A 6779-nucleotide genomic window follows, 5' to 3' on the forward strand; every position below is an offset into this window, starting at 1 on the left:
GATGTCAATTTACTTTCTTTTATAAGATAAGGGTTTTTAATAAAAAATATTCAACAAGGAATGATGTTGAAGAAAAAAGACAGGAAAGGGAATCATCTATTCAGAGGCAAAAAATATGAAATCATGAGGAAGATGTCATTCCTTTAAATCCGGTGACAAAACGTCTGAGAGAAGGAGAAGAATGACACGGCATCCATGACGCTGGCGGGTTTTGAAGAGCTGCCGTTCGTTTTCCTTTCCAAAAACCCCCCGGAATGAAATATAATTAATCGCATCCCTTACTCAAGGATGGGGGAAAAATTAAGACACCTGTCCTGGAGAACATCTCTGCCGGGACTCGAACCCGGAACCTCTGGATTAGAAGTCCAGCGCGCTCGTCCATTGCGCCACAGAGACCTCACCACAAGCTCAGCATCAGGACCAGAACTGAAAAAGCACATACCTTCTGCATCACTGCTGAACGATTCCAGCATCCTGCTATTTCTGTACAGCCTTGCCTGGGAGATACAGAAAACCTGGAGCCGGGACTCAGCCAATCAATGCCTTTGCGTATGCTCCGCAGCCTTTATTTTGGTACGAGAGAGGGGGGAAACCACACGGGATGTAATTCATTTCATATCTCCATCCTCACTAGGAAGGGAGAGAGCGTGTGAGCGGCAGCAAAGATGCGGAGCTTGAGTCTGAGCATCTTTTTCGCTGGCGGCTTTCATTCCAGCGCGGCTGGTACCATGGACAGCGCAAATCTCCTGAGCTTGGATGTCACAGCTGCATCCCTGGGGGCTCATGCCAACATCCTCCGCAGACCCCCCTCCCGGCTTAGAAATCAGCTCATACAGGAGAGTCTCACTTATCCAAGACTCACTTATCCAAGGTTCTGGATTATCCAAGCCATTTTTGTAGTCAATGTTTTCTATATACTGTGATATTTTGGTGCTAAATTCGTAAATACAGTAATTACAGCATAGCATTACTGCGCATTGAACTACAGTAGAATCTCGCTTATCCAAGATTCTAGATTATCCAAGGCATTTTTGTAGTCAACATTTTCAATATATTGTGATATTTTGGTGCCCAGTTCGTAAATACAGTGATTACAGCATAACATTACTATGTATTGAACTACAGTCGAGTCTCATCCAAGATTCTGGATTATCCAAGGCATTTTTGCTGTCAATGTTTTCAATATACCTTGATATTTTGGTGCCCAATTCGTAAATACAGTAATTACAGCATAACTTTACTGCGCATTGAACTACAGTCGAGTCTCGCTTATCCAAGATTCTGGACTATCCAAGGCATTTTTGTAGTCAATGTTTTCAATATATCGTGATATTTTGGTGCTAAATTCGGAAATACAGTAATTACAGCATAATATTACTGCGCATTGAACTACAGTCGAGTCTCGCTTATCCAAGATTCTGGATTATCCAAGGCATTTTTGTAGTCAATGTTTTCAATATATTGTGATATTTTGGTGCTAAATTCGTAAATACAGTAATTACAACATAACATTACTGCGTATTGAACTACAGTAGAGTCTCGCTTATCCAAGACTCACTGATCCAAGGTTCTGGATTATCCAAGGCATTTTTGCAGTCAATGTTTTCAATATACCGTGATATTTTGGTGCCCAATTCGTAAATACAGTAATTACAGCATAACATTACTGCGCATTGAACTAATAATAATAATAATAATAATAATAAAACTTAATTATACCCCGCCACCATCTCCCCGTGGGGACTCGGGGCGGCTCACAATGTTACAAAAGTAACAGCGCAAATACATTAACAATATACACAGTTTAAAACACAAGAAGATGATAAAACAGAAGTTAAAACAAAGGTTTATACAACAGTAATAATATCAAACAACCACCATGCAATTCAGTCAACTTCAAAGGTGGGTGGGGGGGGGGACTATAGCAGCAATATAAGATATTGCTACAGTAGAGTCTTGCTTATCCAAGGTTCTGGATTATCCAAGGCATTTTTGTAGTCAATGTTTTCAATACATCATGATATTTTGGTGCTAAATTCGTAAATACAGTAATTACAACATAACATTACTGAGCATTGAACTACAGTAGAGTCTCGCTTATTCAAGACTCACTGATCCAAGGTTCTGGATTATCCAAGGCATTATTGTAGTCAACGTTTTCAATATACCATGATATTTTGGTGCCCAATTCGTAAATGCAGTAATTACAACATAACATTACTGCGTATTGAACTACAGTAGAGTCTCACTTATCCAAGACTCACTTATCCAAGGTTCTGGATTATCCAAGGCATTTTTGCAGTAAATGTTTTCAACATACCGTGATATTTTGGTGCTAAATTCATAAATACAGTACAGTAGAGTCTCACTTATCCAAGGTTCTGGATTATCCAAGGCATTTTTGTAGTCAATGTTTTCCATATATTGTGATATTTTGGTGCTAAATTCATAAATACAGTACAGTAGAGTCTCACTTATCCAAGGTTCTGGGTTATCCAAGGCATTTTTGTACTCAATGTTTTCAATATATCGTGATATTTTGGTGCTAAATTCGTAAATACAGTAATTACAGCATAACATTACTGCGCATTGAACTACAGTAGAGTCTCACTTATCCAAGACTCACTTATCCAAGGTTCTGGATTATCTAAGGCATTTTTGCAGTCAATGTTTTCAATATACCATGATATTTTGGTGCTAAATTCATAAATACAGTACAGTAGAGTCTCACTTATCCAAGCTTCTGCATAATCCAACCCATTTTTGTAGTCAATGTTTTCAATATATCGTGATATTTTGGTGCTAAATTCGTAAATACAGTAATTACAACATAACATGACTGCGTATTGAACTACTTTTTCTGTCAAATTTGTTGTATAACATGATGTTTTGGTGCTTAATTTGTAAAATCATAACCTAATTTGATGTTTAATAGGCTTTTCCTTAATCCCTCCTTATTATCCAAGATATTTGCTTATCAAACCCCATAAGCAAATATCTTATCTGCTGGCCCATTTAGCTTGGATAAGTGAGACCCTTACTGTAATTACAACATAACATGACTGCGTATTGAACTATGTTTTCTGTCAAATTTGTTGTATAACATGATGTTTTGGTGCTTAATTTGTAAGCCCAAAAGTGTTGGAGCTTGATACATTTGAGACATGATGTATATATTAAATACTAAGGGGGACATTGATTTATTAATGCTCCGACCAATGGTCATATGCATTTACAGAAACAACATCAAACAGGTTGCCATGTGATACATGAGGCAAAAATGATTCCACCGTGCCTCTCATTCTCCTCCGTGTCAGTAAGAATGCATCAACAAACCCGATAATGAAGATTTCATAGTCCGTCTACATGGGAGGGGGGCCGGTCCTTCCGTCTCCTCTACTTTGGATGTGTTTTCTGTGCCTCGTGCCCTCTTTGCCACCCTCCTTTCTGCCTCTCCTTGCCATGCATGGCTGTGATCCCAGCAAGTCCCATTTCTGGGGCTTCACCCCTCTTTTACCCTTCTTTGTTCTCGTCTCTGGTGCGGACGGGGGGGGGGGGGGCTTTGCATGTGCCCACTTGGCATAGCATCGTGGAGCTGTTGCCATGGGAACTGGCGTGGGGCTCCGGGCCTCTTATCTCCCGCAAAGGCATGGCTGCACTCCAATTAAAGCTTTTCCAAGAGGGCAACTGCTGGGCGAACTGTACGCTTTCTGCCCGGGAATGATAAATATATCTGCTTGTTTAGAAAAGTTTCATAGGGAACGAACGATGCTCGTTTGTTTTGTTTTGCTGCTGCAGAAAAGACTTGGGGCTCCCGTAGCACAAAATGGCCTACCGTATATACTCGACTATAAGCCTAAGCACCCAGTTTTATCACAAGAAAACTGGGAAAATATTGACTCAAGTATAAGCCGAGAGCAGTAAATCTCAGAAATAAAAATAGATACAGTAGAGTCTCACTTATCCAAGCTAAACAGGCCGGCAGAACCTTGGATAAGCGAATATCTTGGATAATAAGGAGGGATCAAGGAAAACATCAAATTAGGTTATGACAGAACCTGGAGGCCATGGCTTGCAATATAGGATCTATTCCTCTCTTACTTTCCCTTATCAGTGTGTTTTCCAAAGCCTCCCTCGCTCTTAACCAAGCGAATGTTTTGAAAAGGTAAAGAGGCCCTTGCAAGTCAGGAAGAAGGAACAATATTTGTTAATCTCTCCTACAGATATACAGTAGAGTCTCACTTATCTAACATAAACGGGCTGGCAGAAAGTGGGATAAGCCAATATGTTGGATAATAAGGAGAGATTAAGGAGAAGCCTATTAAACACCAAATTAGGTTATGATTTTAAAATTAAGCACCAAAACATCATGTTATACAACAAATTTGACAGAAGAAGTAGTTCAATACACAGTAATGCTATGTAGTAATTATTGTACTTACGAATTTAGCACCAAAATATCATGATGTATTGAAAACATTGACTACCAAATGGCTTGGATAATCCAGAACCTTGGATAAGCGAGTCTTGGATAACTGTTTACATTAATTTTATATATAAATTTTCCCCTCATATGTTTGCAGGTCTTTGCAAATCCTATATACATATAGATCCATGTACCTATATATCTGTATCTGTATATATACATTATTTAACCTACTGATGCCTCAATTAATGTAATTTTATTGGTACTGTACATTAATTTTATATATGAATTTTCCCCTCATATGTTTGCAGGTCTTTGCAAATCCTATATACACTCAGATCCGTGTACCTGTATATCTATATCCGTATATATACATTATTTAACCTACTGATGCCTCAATTAATGTAATTTTGTTGGTATCTATTTTCATTTTGAAATTGACCCATAGCTGCTGCATTTCCCACCCTCATCTTATACTTGAGTCAATAAGTTATCCCAGTTTTTTTGTGGTAAAATTAGGTGCCTCGGCTTATATTTGGCTCAGCTTATACTCGAGTATATATGGAAATGTAATTTTATTGGTATCTCGGCTTATACTGGAATCAATGTTTTCCCAGTTTTTTTGTGGTAAAATTAGGTGCCCTGGCTTATATTCGGGCCCGCTTATACTCGAGTATATATGGTATGTATGTTAAAGGAGCAGTACATCTATAAGGGAGGTGAAAAAAATCCTTAATGCCACTGATGGCTCACTTCTTATTTGGCTGTTTGTTTCTTAACGCGGAAGGTTTCTTGCCGGCGGCTCCCGAAGTCTCTCCCTATTTAAGGCGTTTGTAAAATGCTGAACTAGGCTGTGGCACCAGTGAGCAGAATACAAGCAAGCGAGGATCGATTGGGCATGAAAAGCAAAGGAGGGAGGAGGAGGAGACGCAAAATTGAGATCGTTCATCCTCTTCAAGGGAATGAGCCGGGCCAAGGTGGAGGAGTCCTTTGGCCACTCGAAATGAAGTGGGTGATTAGAGAACGATGCTCTTGCAAGGCGGCCGGGGTCCGTGGGTGGCGGGTGGGCGGCAAAGGGGACGTGCCCCGATTTGTAAAAGTCAGGCTTGGCTGATCCGGAGGCAGGTGGGCGTGCGAGGCATCCGGAGCCAAGCAAGGCTCCTTGGCGCAGGATGGCGGACGGCCTCAGGCGGCCTTCTATTTGGCGGCTATTTTTACTTACCGTATATACTCGAGTATAAGTTTAGTTTTCCAGCCCCTTTTCAGGGCTGAACAAGCTCCCCTCAGCTTGTACTCGGGTGAGGGTCCTGGCTGGCTTCTATTCAGGTCGGCTTATACTTGAGTATATAGGTATTCAGAGTTGGACAGTCTTATCTTATTAAAGTCTTATTATTATGATCTTAAATTACTGTTTTATATAAATACTAGCTGTGCCCGGCCACGCGTTGCTGTGGTGAAGTCTGGTGGTATGGGAAATAAAATATTGAGGAATTGGTGGTAGTTAAGGTAAAGGGTAAAGGTTTTCCCCAGACATTAAGTCCATTATAAATGGGTTATATAGCTGTGCGGAAGGGCCTTGAGTCTACACTGCCATATAATCCAGTTCAAATCTGATAATCTGTATTTTATAGGCAGTGTGGAAGAGGCCTAAGTGAGGCCTAACTCTGCCTGTCCCCTGGGCTGAGTGGGTTGCTAGGAGACCAAGTGGGCGGAGCTTAGCCTTCTAATTGGCAGCCATTGGATAAAAACAATTAGTCCTCTCCCTCTAATGAGGACTTTATTTTTCTTCTCTTTTTGTTGTATGAACATAGAGGCATGGATGAGGGGTTGTGCTGCCAAGTTTAGTGTTTCTGAGATGTGTAGTTTTGTTGTTTTGTCCTAGGCCGAAGTTTTATTACCCTTTTATATATATAGATAGATTCAAAAACATTTAACCTACTGGTGCCTCCATATAATTTCATTGGGATCTATTTTCATTTTGAATTTGACCCGTAGCTGCTGCATTTCCCACCCTAGTCTTATACTCGAGTCAATACGTTTTCCCTGTTTTTGTGTTAAAATTAGGTGCCTCGGCTTATATTCAGGTCGGCTTATACTTGAGTATATAGGTATTCAGAGTTGTAGAGTCTTACCTTATTAGAGTCTTATTATTATGATCTTAAATTACTGTTTTATATAAATATTCAAAAACATTTAACCTACGGATGCCTCAAATAATACAATTTTATTAATATCTATTTCTATTTTTGAATTTTACCCGTAGCTGCTGCATTTCCCACCCTCGGCTTATACTCAAGTCAATACGTTTTCCCAGTTTTTTGTGGTAAAATTAGGTTCCTCAGCTTATATTTGG

General features: G+C 39.8%; 1 non-coding gene across 1 annotated transcript; it reads right to left on the reverse strand.

Annotated features, from left to right (window-relative positions):
- Nucleotides 1–322: 322 nt before the first annotated feature.
- trnar-ucu (transfer RNA arginine (anticodon UCU)) lies at nt 323–396 on the reverse strand. Its single transcript has one exon. It is a non-coding gene; the product is annotated as a tRNA-Arg (tRNA).
- Nucleotides 397–6779: the final 6383 nt, after the last annotated feature.

Source organism: Anolis carolinensis, unplaced genomic scaffold (assembly GCF_035594765.1).
Source record: "Anolis carolinensis isolate JA03-04 unplaced genomic scaffold, rAnoCar3.1.pri scaffold_14, whole genome shotgun sequence".
Taxonomy (NCBI): Eukaryota; Metazoa; Chordata; class Lepidosauria; order Squamata; family Dactyloidae; genus Anolis; species Anolis carolinensis.